Source organism: Lycium barbarum, chromosome 10, assembly GCF_019175385.1.
Source record: "Lycium barbarum isolate Lr01 chromosome 10, ASM1917538v2, whole genome shotgun sequence".
NCBI classification, from domain to species: domain Eukaryota; kingdom Viridiplantae; phylum Streptophyta; class Magnoliopsida; order Solanales; family Solanaceae; genus Lycium; species Lycium barbarum.
In genome coordinates this window covers 91,320,314-91,339,382 of record NC_083346.1, presented here as the reverse complement: position 1 = coordinate 91,339,382, position 19,069 = coordinate 91,320,314, and the positions used below count along the sequence as shown (strand labels likewise).

At 38.0% G+C, this 19,069-nt stretch overlaps 1 long non-coding RNA gene across 1 annotated transcript; it reads right to left on the bottom strand.

Annotated features, from left to right (window-relative positions):
• Window positions 1–16,946: 16,946 nt before the first annotated feature.
• LOC132615657 (uncharacterized) lies at window positions 16,947–18,726 on the bottom strand. The gene is made up of 3 exons (XR_009572783.1): window positions 18,460–18,726; window positions 17,829–17,882; window positions 16,947–17,197 (listed from the first exon to the last, which is right to left on the bottom strand). It is a non-coding gene; the product is annotated as an uncharacterized LOC132615657 (long non-coding RNA).
• Between the last annotated feature and the right edge of the window lie 343 nt (window positions 18,727–19,069).

The window sequence follows — 19,069 nt, the reverse complement described above, 5'->3', positions numbered from 1 at the left end:
TTCGGGATTCGTGGTGTTTTTGAGGTAGATCGAAGAATCCGAAGCCTCACTTCGCTGCACCCGAAGAAGGTAATACACCTTCCATCAGTTATTTTGGTAAATGTTTGAGTGCTTAAACTGCTTGTGTGATTCGTTTGATCAGTTATGATTTAATTCCTGTTTGTGTTTGTTTTAGTTGTATTACGCGCGTTTGAGCTTAGTTTAATCTTGTGTCTAGTTCTGTAGTTATTCAGTTCTATGTTAGGTATCGATTTGGATTAATCATGTGCTTTGTTAGGTTCACATTGCTTATTTGTTCTTCATAAGATTAGTTCTGTATATTAGTTTGTGGTTTGCTAACGATATGTATGTGTTTACCTTCAGTTTGTTCCGCGATGGTTCATTTTATGTTTTGTTTTGATCAGCCATATGTATCCAGCTTATAGCAGTTTAAGTATAGTTTGTATGCTCAATAATGATTGTTCACATATTAGTCCAGGTCTGTAGCTACTTAGCTATGCCATACATGTCCAGCCTTGACTAGTCATGCATCAGATAAACCTGTGGTTTTACCTGGCTATGGTTACAACATTTAGTTTAGGTTTATTATTATTCCCCATACTAGTTTGGCAGAAGTCCTATTGGTACAATTGCATATGTTTATTCAGATGTTTAGTAGTTCAATAAAGAATGTGAATGTTGTTTCAGTTTAGTGTCTCTTTCATATTAGTTTGGCATAAGCATATTGACCTTTTTGTGCCTCTGTAGTCGTTGGTTTGATTTGAACCTTGTTTGGCAGTTGTGTCATGGTAATCTCACTCAAAATATGACAATGGCCTTCCTTATTTGACTAGAATATATTGTTAAGGTCAGCTGGTAAATAAAAAAAAAGAATGAGTTTCAACATGTTAGACTAAGTCATAAAATCTATGTTCTGAATCTCATCTGTCTACACTAGAAATGTCAGCTTTTGGTTTTGTATTGTTTGAATCCCCTGGGTATGAGTTCATACACTAAGGTACCTGCTTGTTCTATAAGAATTTAGATAAACATTTGGCCTTAGCATAAGTTCATTCTGATCTGCTTAGTGGAGTGTGTATTAGTTCAAGTTAAACGTTAGCCTGTTTCTTTTTTTTTTTTGCCATTCTTAGTTTGGTTGCTGTTGTAATCTATATCTAGATCTAGATATTAGCATATGATGTAACTTTAAAATGGTTTTGAAGCTGCTGCTGAGACTTCAAACTGATGACAGTTTTAAAGGTGTAACTTTGGTTTCAATATAGTTTGTCTAAATTTCTAGTTTGTAGCTGTTTCTTAGCAAGAACCTGCACTGCTATTGTCAATCTCCAGATCAGACCTTAGTTGGACTCTAGGATCCAGGATCATATATTGCATCTCAACCATGCATTTGTAGGTCATACTACCCTTAGCATCATCATTGACTAGTCTATCCTGTTGGAACACCATATTAGCTTCATCCTGGCTTATGACCTCTGTGCATGTCACCATTTGCATTGTACCTACACTGTTCTGATTAATCCCCTATATGTTGATGTTGACATATCTTCCTTCCTTGCTATCCTGCCTCTCATCATAAGCAACCCCTTCATCTCTGTGTATGCTTCCTTATAGTTCACAGCCTACTTGTATCTCTTTGCATCCATTCCCCTTACCTTGTTATGTCCTCCTATGTGTGATTATGTGTATCCCCTGCCTCATTTTTCTTGCATCTCAGCTTGCCTTCCCATGCATACTCTCTTATCTTGTGCAACACCTCATCTGAAACAACACTCAACATGCATTTAATCATCTACACTGTAATTTATCAAGCCTCTCTCCTGTTTCAGCCTAAATACAAAAATTTTTGGTAAGCATGACCTCTTGCTGTGGATAAGGTGTCTATATGGGTTGACCATTATATTAGCTATGCCTGCATCCTATGTATGCCTCTTGTTTGAAATTAGTTCTGCCTTCTCTTTGAATTGCCACCTTATTTGAAGGATTTTGTATATCTAGCTTACTTATTGTTGCATTAGGTGTATAACCACATAGTGTTGATTCTATTCTAGCTTAAACAATGAGTTTGGTGCACTATTAGTATGACTGTCAGTTAGCTCAATTCCTTTATTTAAGGTGTAAGTTAGTTATAGATTTCTTTCAGTTCAAATGTTATTTGTGTGGTATAACTGTATAAGTGTTTGTTACTAACTCTGCGGGATGGCTATAAGCTTGGTTTGCTAAGAATCAGTAGCTTAGTGGATCTCAGCTTAATAGGCATTGTTTGGATCAGTTTGCTTTAGTATCATTTCTTGCTGAAAATGAAGATGATTTAATTAAGTATGACTTGGGGGTTTAGAGATCATTTAAGTTTGGATATCAATGTATGATTAAAGGTACTATGGTCCAATGGGCCTGTGTACCTAAATGTTCATTTAGTGGTCAGCTAAACTTACGAAGAACTATTTCATTTAGTAGCAACAATCATGCCTTGAAGAGTCTACTACTGGTTTAAAAGACGAGTTCTGTCCAGTTCTGGGTTTGCCTGACGCATTTGAAATAATAATCTCATCATTTTAGAATTAGTTTGGTCTAAAATATATGTGTGTGATAACTTCTGTTGTGTTTGGAAGCTATATGAGAATCCTTTTAAACACCTAACTTTGCAGCAAACCCAAAATACTTTGATGTGTGTATTTCATTTCATGACAGTTTGATTTTAAGGTTGGTTTATGCTAAACTTTTCTTCCCCTTGTATTGCACTGCTAAAGTATATTTATTTTCGGCATTTGTTTAAGATCTTATATGCTTTTCATACGCGCCATATTTGATTATGTATGTATATGTACATGTTTAACTTATGCATTGATTAGATACTCATCATTTTCTTTCCATTTTCTTTATGCATGAACATCGCATACGAGTCCGGGGGACTCATCTTCTCCTGTATTCGGCGTTGGGCAAAAAGCCTAACGAAACTCTTCTCCCCGTCCAGCCCATCCGCAACATATACATAAAAGAAAGAAATTCTGGGCTAAAGCCCAATGGCAAAACAGTCCGCAGCAGTTGGGCCCTAAAATGGGCTAGATCCATTCATTTTTTCTCCCCATCTACCTTATTTTTATTGTTGTGTATTTTTTATTTTTTGCTTTGTATGACTAACACCTTATCTTATTTTATTTTCTTAACGTAAATGAATCCTAGTTAAATTAGTGGTTTAGTTTTAATATGATGGGTAGTTAATAAAAAAAAAGTAATATTAGTTCCATAAGTTTCATTCCCTTTTTATGTTGAAATTATTTATAGTATTTATTTTTATTAGAATAATTGATTTTCAAAATAGCATGACTACATATTTTTGAGCTAAAAGAATCATGATTTGTTCTTGCTATCTTAAAATTTAAAAACATCACTAATATTGCAGAATATGAGTTCAAGTATGCTTTACAAACAATTTTTCAAGAGTTACCTAACTATGCGTCTTCTAGCCAAGTATAGTTAATATGGAAGAAAGAAAACTCATACCCTTTCCATCACATTTTAAAGGAAAATAAGTCTAGGTATTTCTACACCACCATATTGATATAATACAATTTTGTCTAAAGTTCACATTTTGCTAAAAGGCTATAGGCGAGTTGTTATATTTTTGCAAGTCTTATTTTCAAGAACATTACTACATTTTCATTCAAGGCTTAGCATGTCCAAATTTTATTTTAAATAGTATTTAAAATCTTCTTTTATACAATACATCATATTTTCTACAAGTATTATTTCAAATGACATCATTATTACTTTCATTTAAAGTCTTAGCAGCATTTATAAGTCCTATTTTAAAAAAAAATGGCATTCAAAGTTTTCTTTTATATTATATTTTCTGTAAATCTTATGTTCACTAATATTATTTTCCTTTTAAAACTTTATCAACATTTGGGAACCATTTTAAAATTTAAGCATTATATTTACTCTTAATTAATTAACCTAAGTTTGGCCGGATAACCGTAGTTAACGGATTCTAAAGGATGCCTAACCCTTTCCCTTTAGGATAATATAGAACCCTTACCTAGAATCACCCTGATTAAGTAGACTATTAACGGAGGTTTAGTTAGTTTTACCTTAGTTAATAATTAGGTGTCCTAATTCACCTTAAAATCAATCAGGTGGCGACTCCTTAAAATAAAATAAATAGGAATCACCAAAATGTTGTACTCCTAATTTAACCCGGTTAAAATGGGGTATAACAGCTTGGCGACTCTGCTGGGGACTTTAGGCTATAACCATAACAGACTTAGGTTAATAGTTAATTTGTTGGATATTTTGTTTGTTTTTCTTTTTGCCTTTATTATTGCTTTTTCCTTATATTCCTTTGGTTATTTTTATTTTATTCTTTATGTAAATTTTCTATGTAATATGTATGTTATTGCTTTCCTTAAATTGGCATTCCGCTCATACTTCTTCCACTCCTGGAAAACTCACACATATTCACACACTTAAAGCGGCTTCGCGGTTCGCGCCCGCGCACTACTAAATTACCCCTTTTAGTTGGATTGGTCTAGTGGATTTAGTCGATCGGCGGTGCAGTCGACGGCCACGGACTTTCCACTCCCAAGTTGTCCGCTTGGGGGAGCTTTGTGTCATAGGAAAACCACTCTTAATCTACCTAGGTAGAGCGAAAACCAAAACCTTGTAGTGACATGCATCATTTTAAACCTAGGAGGCTTAATACCCTTGGTGTATTAAGTTCATTAGTCAACCTTACCAAATGTCCAAATGAGTCTATGACTCTAAGTGACACTATTCACTATCTATGTGTATTATTTGAAGGACAAATGTGTGGAATATGTGGACCTAGTACTCTATAGATAAATATTTCAGGAAAACTGACATTTTGTTGCAGGTTGGCATGGAGCATCCAATTAATGCCAGAGGGTTGAAGACAACTAAAGGAAATAAGTGGAGATGAAGTATTAGATATCTTAGATTAACTCTGAATTGTATCATAAACATCTTGAATTTCATCTTATCATCTCTCTTGGTTGATTATGATATAGACTTGTGATTGAAATCTCTGAGACTTGGCATAATTGAGTTTAGATGCGTGATATGGTTGTGATTATGGATTCAGAGTTGATATACTGATACTTGGCATATATTTCTATTGCATTTTGTTGTCTCTCTTATGTGCTAAGTGTGATTTGTCTTGTTGTTGGATTTGATATGGATTGTGTTGGGATCCTTGTATGTGACTAAATGGGGATGAGATACTGTAGTTTTACTTTGGTCTTGGATGATTATTCTTGAACTTGACACAATTGGGCCTAGTTGCTATAACCGTAGGATGTGATCTTGGATTGGGTAAGTTGTGTGCTGGATGACCTTAATATGGGTGTGTATGACTTGCTAGGTTTGGGTGAGTGTTGATATTATCATGACGAGAGAGTTTTCCTTAAGACAAATCACGGATGCAATAAATGATAGGTTAACTTGCAGTATTGGCATAGGATTGGCCCTGTTAGTATTCATAATGTTATGGTATTTTGAGCATGGCTACCTAATTAGTATACTAGATGGATTATAATGTGAGGAATTATAAAAGCTAAGGAAATGGATTACTAAAAGAGCGTTAATGGAATAAGGCTTTATAGTTGTTTGGGACAAGTGGAAGGTTGTATTCATGAATTGACTTAAGATTGCCTACTATGTTTATTTGTGGATTCTATTACCGTTATGTTATTCTAACCATTGTCGGCCTATGATGCTTACCGGTACTAGTGTTGTATTGATACTACTCTTGCTATATCGCTCTCGGGGTGTAGAGTTGTGCAAATTATTGGTTGATTTGGAGTTTCCGGGAGATGTGTAGTGCCCACGCGATTCTAAAATGAGTCGTGACAAATTAATATCAGAGCCTAGGTTATCGGTCTCACAAGTACAAGAGCAATGTCTAGTAGAGTCTCGTGGAATGGTATGTAGATATCCGTGCCCATCCACGGGAAGCTATAGGACATTTAGGAAATTTCCCTTCCTTCTTTCTAATCGTGCTACTTCGGTCAAATTGGTATCTCGGTGTGTCCAATTGGTATCTAGACGATTCCATTTGGTATCTAAGCGTGCAAGTATTTGTTGTGGTATTGTCGGGTAAATTTGAAATGTGAAAGGCTACTTGGTAAAATCCTTAAGTTGCGAAACTTTAGTGCACATCAAAGAGATGCCACTGATTAGGACCCACCGCTGTAGCGTAACCGCTATAGCTAAGACTTTTCTATTGTAGCGAAATCCTCCTTTTCTCAGATGATTGCTCCTGCGCAACCCATACCGCCGAAGTGGGACCGCTATAGCGGTAGTATGATCGCAGAAGCGGAAAAAATCAGAGCAGAGAACCTGCAGCTCTCCCCTATTTTTCAACCTGTCCCCTGTTAAAAAATTCAAGCAATTCAGCAAAAATTCACAACCGACATTTAGATAAAACAAGCCCGATGAGGGCGAAAAACATTCTAGTCAATATTGCAACCCAAATACTGAAAAAAAAATAAGACAGGAAAGTTGTGCAAAACATCCAACCAGAAACAAACCAAATAGGATGTGTTTAGAAATAAAGCCCTACAAGGGCAACCAAATGCATTATCATAAGGAGGGAAAGGCCCCTAAGCAGTCCTTCGGCTCGTTGCCTCATTATCGGAGCTGATAACATCGGCACTACGTCCACCTTGCCCACCATCATCCCCGGCCATGCTCTCAAAGTAGTATTGCTCCGAATCATCATCATCCTCCACAGGAATCCGCTCACGGGGGTGCATTGTCTTTCGCATTCCTTTGATACCCCTTCATGCCTTGATGTGAAGCTTGTCTCGGGAACTGTTCTTCGCCCTCTCTTTGTCAAAGTCCCTGCGAAGGTCACCTTGATCCTTGGCCAGAGTGGTGTACACAGTCTGTAGGGTGGAAAGTGACTCGCCCATCTCCTTCTGAGTCGCAAGGTACCCCTTTATCTCCTCCTGGGTATAGAAATCTACAGCAGCACCGGACGAACTAGACTCCTCGGAAGGCATGGGCATACCCTGGAACATCGCTATCATCTCATCAAAGCGAGAATCAATGCGCTTAAATGGACCCTGAACATGGGGAGCCTCAACCCCAACTCCCGCTCCGCTTTCTCCCTAATCGGAACTAGCCCCAACAATCTCTTCCTTCTTCCTCTTTCTATTATGGACAGCGGTACCACGATTTTTCACCTGTAGTGGGTGGAAATGGGTGTCAGAGTTTATCCAATCATCGCCATCCTTCTCCAGAACTTTGGCCCTCCTACACAGTGAAGTAATCAGTGACGGAAACATCAAGCTCGCGGCACCAACCCTCAAGAACTCCCTCCACTCCTGGACTATCTTTGAACCCATATTCACCGGCACATTATCAACGACGCAAGCAACCAAAAGGGCCCTGGGATAGGTCACATCCCAAATATTTCTCGAAGGGCGTATCCGGCTAGAGATGATATTCAACTACCTCTGCGCCTCGGCATTAAGTTTGTCACTTTGAATCGCAACGTTGCTACGACCCCAAGTGATACCTGCCCGGTCCTCCTCAGCTACTAATTTCGATACCAACCACTCTGAATTGTCATCATTGTCCTTGGCCTCCAACGGTTCCACTGGATGATTATCTACCTTGTACTCTCGGTTGATGGACTTAACTCCCACTTTCACGGCAACCCCTCGAATAACAATCTTTGGATCAGAAGAATCCCAGTCCACGGTGGGCAACGTTGCATAGAACTCCCTAACCCAAGTCTCGTTGCGATAACCAGGATCTTTGACCAAGCACATCCACTTAATTGCGTCCAGTTTCTCTAGAAATTTCGGGCACGCTTGTCTATATTTTTCATTTCAAAGCCCTACTCCAGTAGTAGGGGCATACGCATTTGCTGCAGGTATCGACGGAGGCATTGGGGAGTTAGGAAGGTCTCATAAGTGGGAGCTTGTACCTCCTGACCATGTTGTTCGTCACCTTGATTTTGAGACATAATGCCTACAAGAATAAAGCAACGTAAGATTTCGTATCACCCTAAGTTCAGTATCTAATCTACTACGTTATAGGGTAAATAACTTCGCAAAAATAGTCCGTGTATTAAATTTGTAAAGCTGCAGATTCTAGTGCCATCTATTACAGGCGCCGCTGTAGTGGTCACTCAGACAGCTATAGCGGTGCCGCAATAGTGGGAACTCAAACTGCCTCCGCGATTATGTAAAATATCCCAGGCCATTTCGGCGCACGCCTGGGCGCTATAGCGGAGATGCTCTAGCGGTCAACCAACTGCTGAAGCGGTTTCGTCTTCCTCAATATAAACTCAAAAGTTCTAGATTTTATCTTCCTCAATAGAAACTCAAAAGTTCTAGATTTTAGACTTGCAATTTCGACTCGAAAACTCATTTTTATTCATGGATCAGGCAACTTTCAAGAATGCAGGGTGTTTACAACCTATGGGGAACAATTTCTAGCGACAGACAACGATCGAATCGAGACAAATTTAAAGACCCATTTCAAAAGCAAAAATATTTACTATACCCAAGTTTTTCCCTCCAAATATGAGCATTATCTAAGCAATACGTGACGTAGTGGTTAATCTAATGCTTAACAAGTGAAATTTTTTAGATTATAACCACCCACCAACTCCATTAACCAAAACCCGGGTTTAGGGTTTAGAGTTTCAAGGTTTTGGGGTTTAGGGTTTAGGGTTTAAGGTTTCAGGGTTTAGGGTTTAGGTTTTAGGTTTTAGGGTTTAGGGTTTAGGTTTCAAGGTTTAGGGTTTAGGGTTTAGGATAGGGTTTCAGGGTTACAAATCTGTTTATTTGAAGCATGAAAACTCAAAATTCTAGTTCCATTATCTTATTATGAATTGAGAAGAGCGACTTCTTACCTTGAATTTGAAGGTTTGATGGAGATTAGTGTTGTTGAGAGTTGTCCCTTTTTAAAATTCTTTTCCCTTCTATGAGAGCAAAATAGTGGTAGGGTTGTAGTTTGAGGGTGGTAGTATGTAGTAGGGGTGGGGCAGAGGCTTTATTTGTGTTAAAAAGGGAGTGGGAAGGTTGTCGTATAGTAGGAGGTTAAGAGATTTTTTGTGGTTTGGGGGGAATTAGAATGGTGAAGTGGGGAGGTGGAAGGGAGAAAGACCTTTTGTGTATTGTGATTTCGCGATGACCGCTCCAACGGTTGACTTACCGTGCCTGCGGTAACACTACAATGCTACTTCAGAACACTGAAGCAGGCCCCTAGAAAATTGTTGTTCCCAGTAAGACGATTCGTTTAATTTTCGACCCGAGTTTTATGCCCTTACCCTTGTGCTCTTAATAGACCTACGATTGGTAGACATTCAGTTTCTACAAAATCCTATTCACTTGAGTTAGTATCCATTGCAAAATTCCCTCATGGGAGGTGTTAGTCAAGTAATCACTAATCATACACTGCTAGAATTAATTTCGCACATGAGGACCATTATTGAAGAGTCCGAACAAGAAGGGTAATGAGAACCTTTTGGTGATTTTGTCAGTTGGGTGTTAATCCTTTCGCGCCTCGTGTGTATTCGAGCCCATTTAAGTAAAGATTCCTAAATTTACAGTTATCACGAATTTTTTTGAGAAGAGGTTGTTTAAATTAACGTAATCGAGTTCATATCATGTGCTTACTTCCCCAGTGCACCTTTGTCCACCCCTTTCCGTTCGAGGACGAACAATTGTTTAATTAGTATCTGATGTAACGACCCGTTTGGTCGTTACTATAGTTCTGAAAAATTTGCTGCCTTGGCTCCATATTTGTGTGCAATTCATCACGTGTACTTGGTAAATCCCTAGCTTAACTGGACCCGACGTATGATCAGAAGTTAAAATATCGAATTTCGGCCATCAAACCCAGTTAAACCGCTCCAGCGATAGGTTGATAGCCATAGCGGTCACGCCTCCGCGACCTAGACTCCGCTATAGAGGCAGTGGTACCCTGACAGCTGAAGCGTAAACGACCAGTGGTTGAGCTATTTAAAGCCCCATTTATGGACTTGATCTAATATTTCATTTCCGTAAAGTTACAACTGCCATAGTGAGGATTTTTAGCCCTAGAGACTTGAATGCTTGGGAAGCTAACACCGTTTAATTCACTATTTCATCTCTCATTACTTCTTCCTTCTTACATAATATATGGTTATGGCAAGTGATTAAATAGAGATTCCTTCTCAAATTCTAAAGAGACTAATCGGGATAAAAGAGGTATTCTTGACCTAGAGTAAATAGTAACTCAAAGAAAGCTTGTTTATTGCAAGACCTAGATTAATAACAAGTTTCTAGCCTAAATCTTTCTATTCCCAAATCGGTGTTGATATGTGTTAATAATAAGGAATATGATATAGTAAGGTAAGTTTGACTTATGTTAAACGTTGATTTCTATAAAAGGAGGTTAAATAGCAATAAGTTGAGAATCAAGAATGTTATTTGTTAAATGATGATTTTACCCCTATGAACCCAAAGTCCTAAATTGTTGCTTACTTGAAATTATCTATCGTTCCTAGACCTCTCGTATCTACAAATTCCCTACAAATTTGGAAGATGGAGTCCAAGTGGATGTTCGCACACCTGTTCAACCTTGAGGTAGGTTACAACTTCCCTCTCTTGGTAGACTCCGGTTAGAATTTTATATACGCGTGTTGGATGAAGCGGAGAATGCATGTATAGGATTTTAGTGATTGGGATGGATATGTCGAGATCTATAAAGTATCAGAAATGGTGGTTATTGTATATTACTGGTGCAGTTGTAGATTTATGATTACCTTATGGTAAGACTTCAGTTGGTAGAGCGTATGTTTAGATGATATCGTCAGAGAATGCATGTAAACCTTCGGGTATGAAGTTTGGGATAGATATTGCCTTAGGTTGGGCCTTGTTGTATGATTTGGGGCTAGCCATCCCATTGTGTTGTTGACTTATTTTCTCTATATACTTGTTGGCTCGTTGCCACGTTGAGATATTGGATGTTGGTGATTAGTTATATATCATGATTATGATATTGTGGTACCTTACTTTGCTGATATTGAGATGTGAATTGTGAATCTATTGAGACTTATTTTGTAGCCTTATTGATGATATTACATGTTTGCCCATGTGTGGTACTGCTTGGGATTGATTTGTTTGTTGACATTACATTTGCATTGTATTCATACTCATTTCCATAATATATTGATATTGCCTTGATATGGTACATAAGATGTGAAATGAGCAGGTAATATAGATGCATTGAGACATATTGATACGAGTCATCTCTGAGCTGTGTGCGCACTGACCGGTACTATTCCGAGACATATTGGATATTGAGTCATCTCTGGGCTGTGAGCGGAGTGACTGATATTGAAACACTTGTCTTCTGAGACATATTGGATATTGAGTCATCTCTGGACTGTGTGCGGAGTGACTGGTGCATGGACTTCACGGGTCCCCTATGGGTTGTGCTGTTTAGACGTGATGTTCCATCGTCGGATTACATGTGTACGAGTATATGCATTGCATACATATCATATACATCTTGCATTGCATCTTATCATCTCTTTTGGTTGATTATGATATGGATTTGTGATTGAAATCTCTGAGACTTGGCACAATTGGGTTTATATGCGTGATATGGTTGTGATTTATGGATTGAAAGTTGATATATTGAGACTTGACATATATTTCTATTGCATTTTGTTATCTCTCTTATGTGCTGAGCGTGATTTGTATTGTTGTTGGATTTGATATGGTTTGTCTTGGGATCCTTGTATTTGGCTAAATAGGGATGTGATACTGTAGTTTACTTGGGTGTTAGGTGATTATTCTCAAACTTGGCACAATTGGGCTTAGTTGCTATAACCATAGGTTGTGATCTTGGATTGGGTAAGTATGGTGTTGGATGACCTTAATATGGGTGTATATGACTTTCTAGGTTTGGGTGAGTGCTGAATATTAGAATGACGAGAGAGTTTTCCTTAAAACAAATTACGGATGAGATAACCGATAGGTTGACTTGAGGTATTAGCGTAGGATTTGCCCTGTTAGTAGTCGTAATGTTACGGTATTTTGAGCATGGGTACCTAATTAGTGTACTAGATGAATTAGAATGTGAGGAGTGATAAAGTTAAGGAAATGGATTACTAAAAGAGCGTTAATGGAATAAGGCTTTATAGTTGTTTCGGACGACTGGAAGGTTATATTCATGAATTGACTTAAGATCGCGTACCATGTTTTTTTTTTTTGGATTCTAACACCGTTTTGTTATTCTAACCATTGTCGGCCTATGATGCTTACCAATACTAGTGTTGTACTGATACTACCCTTGCTACATCCCTCTCGGGGTGTAGAGTTGTGCAGGTTATTAGTTGATTTGGTGTTTTCGGGAGACGTGCGGTGCCTATCCTGAAGACCTCATCTTAGTCCTAGATGGAGGTTAAGTCTTTTATATTTATTGTATATTGTCTCCAAATTAGTCGCTCTTGTACTAGTCTAGACCAGGTCACGAGGAAGGAGTCAGTGTATATAAAGGTTATTGTAAACACTTCCGTTTTATTATATAAGTGCGTTCACTTCCACATTTTGTTATGTTATAACTGAAAGGTAAATGAATCTTGTTTTATGATTGCAAATGAGTTTGGTTTTGGGTGAAGGGTTCGCCTACCGAGGTGAGAATTGTAGGTGCCTGCGCGATCCTAAAATGGATCGTGACAATTCGTTCGGAGAATGAGGTTCTACCACAATACGCAATACAACACTCAATCCTAGATACGAACTTGCACTCAATTTTACCACCTAAGTCATCAATACAACTAACCATGCTAAAGCAAATTTTAGAACAAGTTCACACCTACTAATCAATTTATGACTACCTCAACAATATTCTCTTCCACCTCACTTAACAAGATAAATAGGCCAATTCACACAACAGGGATACACAACATTCAACTTAGGGTTCATCTTCTAAGTACGGGGTCGAACAATACCACAAAACACAGTCCAAGAATAGCATCAGAAGTATAGAAAGATCAACGACCGAATCATAGCCTATGGTGAAGTACCTAAACGCAAGTGTGCCAAGTTCCCACAATTCCTCAGAATGATCACAACCACAAGTACAAGCCACAAATTCGATCAATAGATGCAAATGGGATGATAATGATGAATGCATATGCAATGTAATGATACACACACGCTCCAAGCGGAATACCTCCACGCCTCGATAGTCATGACCCATGGGGAACCCGCGAAGTCCATGTATATATATATATATATATGTTGCAGAACGTGCAACCCGATCTAAAAAAAGGTTTAATATGTGTTACGGCACGCAACCTGATCCAATATAAGTGGAAAATATGTTGTGGCGCGCAACCTGATTGAGAATCTATCAATATCAACAGTGCCACACATGGACACATATCACGAGAGTCTATCAATATCAACAGTGCCACACATGGGCACATATCACAAGAATCTATCAATATCAATGGTGCCACACATGGATACATATCACACGAATCTATCAATATCAAGTTTAGTATCATAAGCGTGGCAACAAGCCAATAGATCACAACAAGGCAACAACCAACCTAAGTAATCCATCTCAACTTCATACCCGAAGGCGTAACCTGATTTCTCCAACAATCCCTAACTCTACATATGTTTCGTTAACCGAAGTCTAACCATAAGGTAACAAAAATCATCAATAAGACTCCACAATATGGTACAAACTCAGTCATGTCATACCGACACTAACATTTGCAACCAATGAGATAACCAATAAGAACAATGATTATATGACAACACATAACAGTACCAACCTAGGAATATCTAACCCAACTTCATGTCTGGAGACCTAGGCATGCTTTCTCTGTCACTCTCTATTGCACATATATGTAATCCTAATCGAGGTCTAACTCAAGTAAACTGTAACTTACCTCGAGGCCGAGTTGGTGCCACGAACATCCATTTGATCTTCATATTCCATTTCCGAACCGGAAGTCGAGACGAAAGGGTCTAGGAATTGAAAGGAATCAGAGTAAGCAAGAGTCAAGAATTAAGTCATTAATACCCGCTAGGATTCTAGAGAATCTAAATACAATTTCGGGCCTACAAGGGTAAAACTGGAACTTTTCCCCAAATTAGGTTTTCATGGGCTAATAATCCATATTTCATGGTTATTTATATCCATACAAGTCTTAAAAAGCATTCTCCCTTTTAAATTCCCAATTTCAAGAAAATCAAGTCTTAACCAATTTACAAAAAAGTGGAAGAATTAGGATTTGGGGTGTATGAATCTATGAGTTCCTTCGAAAATGTCGTGTTTTTAAGTAGTGAAAACCTATTTTACCTTCCTAGGGTTTTCCAAGTTAGAAAACCACAATTGTTATTGAACCTTATGACCAAAACTTAATAAATGAAGGAAGAGACTCAAGAGAGATGAAATAAATGAGTTCTAAATGTTACCTTCCCCAAGCACCCACGAGATTGCTCTGAAAATGCCCCAAATGGCGGCTTAGATTTAGAGTTGGGAGAAAAATGAGGTCAAGTCCCAAAATAAGCTTTAAATACCAGGTTTGGTCAGCATCATCCTCTGTGGCGGACAAGGGGCCGCTGTAGCGAGCCCTGCTATGGCGGAAAGACTATCGCGGGGGCGGGCTCAAGAGGAAACGACTCTTTCGCTATGACGGAAGCTGGATCCGTTGTAGCGGATACCTAAAATAGCAAAAGATCGACGGGGCGGACCCATTGCAGTAGTCCACCCCCCGCTGCGGCGAAGTAAGAGCCCAGTGGCCCTATTCGATTTTAATTTCCTTCTAACTCGACTACGGGTCAACTAAATCAAAACAATTCCCCGCGTAAGACTAACAGCACAACTGATCAAGGAGGTTTTAGGATACGAATTAAGGGAAATTCAGTAACAGCCAAACGGGTCGTTACAATTGTTATTTCCATTAAAACCTTTGATAATTAGTTTTGTAGAATCTGAAAACCATATCGTTTGACATATGAATCGGTATTGTCAAGTTTCACCTCATGAAAAAATTCTTCCATCAGTGTCGAGTTCACTTTCATATACAAATTTTAATATAAAATTTTCCGAATGTAAAAGCTAGACAACTAAAAACTTGGATTTCACATAAACAATTATATATACAAAAAGAAATATGTCATCATTCATTTTTTTTTTAAAAAAATTATCAAGCAAAATAATTTTAATGCCTAAAGTATTTATCAAAAACTCACCAAGGGACAAGAACATCACTGGTACACCAAATCTCATAAGAAGGAGATCTTCAATATCTCACACCATCGTTAATTCATTAGGAGAAAAATTAATCCAGAATAACGTTTTCAAGACATCACAATAGCTTTGTGTCATAACATATTTATCAATTCATGAGATTGGAAATTAAAACTTTTAAATATCAAGCATACACTTCAAAAGGGTCTTCAAAAATTTTCCACACCCATTACTCATCTACAAACAGAGACTTATTTACAATTCTTTCAAGAATTCCAATACAACAAGTGAAGCAGACAATGATGCAAATATAAATCGACACTTCAAAGTAATTAATTTATTTGAATCAATTAAAGGCTATGTTTATGTGGACTGCAATGTTTCTTTTAACAGAAAAGATGCATGAGAAGAAATACATACCAGTATTTGGATTATTCTACTTTACCTTCTCTTTCCCGCGTTTGGCCATATATTTATTTTCTTATCGGACTATTTTTTTTAGTTTTGAACTAGAATCTTCAATACTTCCCATAAGATCATACTTAAGAAATATTCTTAAGATTGTTGGAAATCTTACGAAAAATGCTTGATCGATCACGAACGTTGTCGAAAAATACTTGATCATGAACCTTAGAGGAAATTCTTGAAAGCTCGAGGCATGTCAATTAAGAGACTATCCTTAAGGATATTTCACCCGGTATGAGTGTATCCCCCAGGATTCAACAAGCTCTTCTAGTATAAAACTAGGAGCCAGAATCTAACAAAGATTTCACAAGAAATAAGATCCAACACAAAAATATAAGAGAGAGTATATGTGTTTGTATATGTTCTTCATTCAAACAAAGAGTTGACAATAGACATACTTATTGATAGGAAGAGAAACCAACAGCTCCTTATAACTATAATGTTGTAGCCTATAATGGCACCTTAAAGATGGACATTCAAACCCATTGAATAGTCAAAGTTCATTTGCCAGATGAAAACGTTTGAAGCTATTAACATTTACTCATAATGAAGAATTATGAATAGTAATTACCTAGCCATCAATATGCTATCTATGATAGCTAATAGAGATAATGGCTATAATGGTAAAGATAATAGTTATTCAAAATAGTTGAGTAGTATATTTCTTTTAGTTAATATGATATTCTGAATATGAATCCAGACAAAATTTTGACCACTTCTTTTTGAGATATTAAAATTATTTTCTCAACAGCTATTACTGTGCTGCAACGTTTTTACTTCATCACCTTCTTTTGTGTATGATTATTCTCTTAACGATCCTTCAAATCAAGTATTGATGAGAAGGGTCACTTTCTGTAACAGTTAATCAATATATATAAATTAAATTACATCTACCTGTCGAGACTTTGTAGGACTGTTGGTTCGGGTCTCGAGGCATTTGAGTGTGATTTGGATCGTTAGATGAGAATTTAGTATTTTAAAGAATTGGAGTTGACCTTGGTCAACACCGGGTTAAGGTCATGCCCCGAACCTAGGTGTCACGCCCCAACTCTGGGGAGGCACTGCCGGCACCCGGTGCCATACTCAGCCCGAGCGTACCACTCTGTAACTATGATTCTGGAGGGGTAACCCTTAAATTAGGCCGACGAGGCCAACTTGCAAACAGATAGTACCAACCAAGGCCGACAAGGCCATATCCTGAATCATAGGAACATAACATCAATCTTGTCTGAAGGGTAAGCACACTCAAAACATATATGTATAAAACTGCGCAGGCCAAAGAGGCCGCCACACTGACATACATAACATACAAGATACGTCTACAAGCCTCTAAAGAGTAATGATTGTACTATGGTAGGGACAAGGCCCCGACCTACCCATCATTTGTAAATACACAAAACTATGGACTGGGTAACTCTGAATAACATGGAGCATACCACACTGGCTGGTAATCGACAAATCTACTCGGGCGGTCTCTCTAGCTGCCTATCTGAACCTGCGTGCATGAACACAGCGTCCCCAGGAAAAGGGATGTCAGTACGAAATAATGTACTGAGTATGTAAGGCGACTGAAAACTAATACTGAAATGAAATATAAGATAACTGAACATAAACTGAAGAATAAATAAACAATCCGGCTGCACTTACCTAACTCTGACATACTAATCATACGTCATCGACTACTTAACCTCGTATAAGGCATCTAGACATGCATGATTAGCCCCAAAGGCATTCGATATATCCCCGAAGGCAGTCTGTATGTACGATCATAGCCCTGAAGGCAAGCGCACGTCTGTATAGCCCTGAAGGAATCTGTATGGCTAATAGCCAAGAAGGTAAACATCATAGCCCCGAAGGCAACTATCATAGCCCCGAAGGCAAGAATAACATAGCCCCGAATGCAACTGTATACTTCTATATACTCTACAATCTCCTATTTACTAGCTATATGAGCAATAATGCTAACTGAAAGTGAACTCCCGATGAGGGAAACTACTATATTAATATCATGAAATGGCATAGACATGGAATCTCTGTGATTGGCACCTCTTTGTGCACTTGATCGGGACTCGTTTGATAAGGAATCGTACTTTTCAAACAAAAAAGGAAGGTTAGCCTTTACATACCTTCAATTGTAGTCGTCCTTCACAAATCCGCAAGCGACTCACCAATACGCTGCTCTACAAGATGGAAATACAGCATATGGTTAATGCCACAAAATAACTTAAAATACATTTCTAAGCTTATAGCTCTCCTATCAAAAATTGGCAGCACCTCCCCTATAATCCTTCACTTTCCTCCGATTCAAAATAACATCAACAACAATAAGAGCAACGCCAGCAACATAGCTGAGCTACTGCATGAATAATCAGCCAAAACACTGCTCAAAAGCTTATTAAAACAGCTCACATGCACAAACACCCTAATCAACCACTTCCAAGCAACAACCAGCAACTATACATACTTCTCAACAAACATAACGATACGTTGAGCGGCAAGCTATATTTATAAGTAGTACTAACCCTTTCTACACTTTTTTTTCTTCAGAGTACAATTCAATACTGACAACCACAACATACTCAGTTTATTCCTACTTGTTTTTAGCCACAACACACTATAAAAATGACCTCATAATAGTCCTACTATTTACAACAACTCACAATTGATTTTCAGGACATTTCTCCATAAGTTCTTACTTCCACAACTTAATTAAGACCCTAATAATCTCAAACATAAAAGGAAGAGAAGATTCCTTACCTTAGAACAACAAGAACAACTCAAATCAGAGACTACTTCACCATGAATAAACCTGCAAATCACGCTCTCTAGGTTAGAAGCACACTAGTAAGCTTCTACCAACTTTCTGTGGATCAAACCTTGATTTTATCTTATGGTTCCACTCTTGGGTGTTAGGAAAATCCTTGGGAGAATATCGCAGGTCTCTTTCTTAAGCTCCTATAATCTGAAAATAATGAATAGGGGTTGTGTGTGAATCAAATCATTAAAAGGGTCCTTGGCTGCCACCTCTTCTTTGCTTTATGGAGGATTAATTTCGGCCTCTTCTTTTAGAAACTAGGTGATGCACCTACTTTCTTAATTAATGAATGTCACATGTTGTTCCTTATCAATTTAAACACGTGTCTCATCCTCGTTTGTTAATTAAGACACGTGTTAAGTAGCTCAAGTAGTAGGATGAGTAAGTAAGCAGCTCATTTTTTTATTCGCCCAAAATCTCATTTCTCACATTTAAGTATATTCGTCAACCTCAACTTATCATACATATATCGAAAGAAAATACGGGATGTTACATCCGACTTGGGCGTAACATAGCACTCGGTGCCTTACTGCATGTGACCGGGCGAACCAC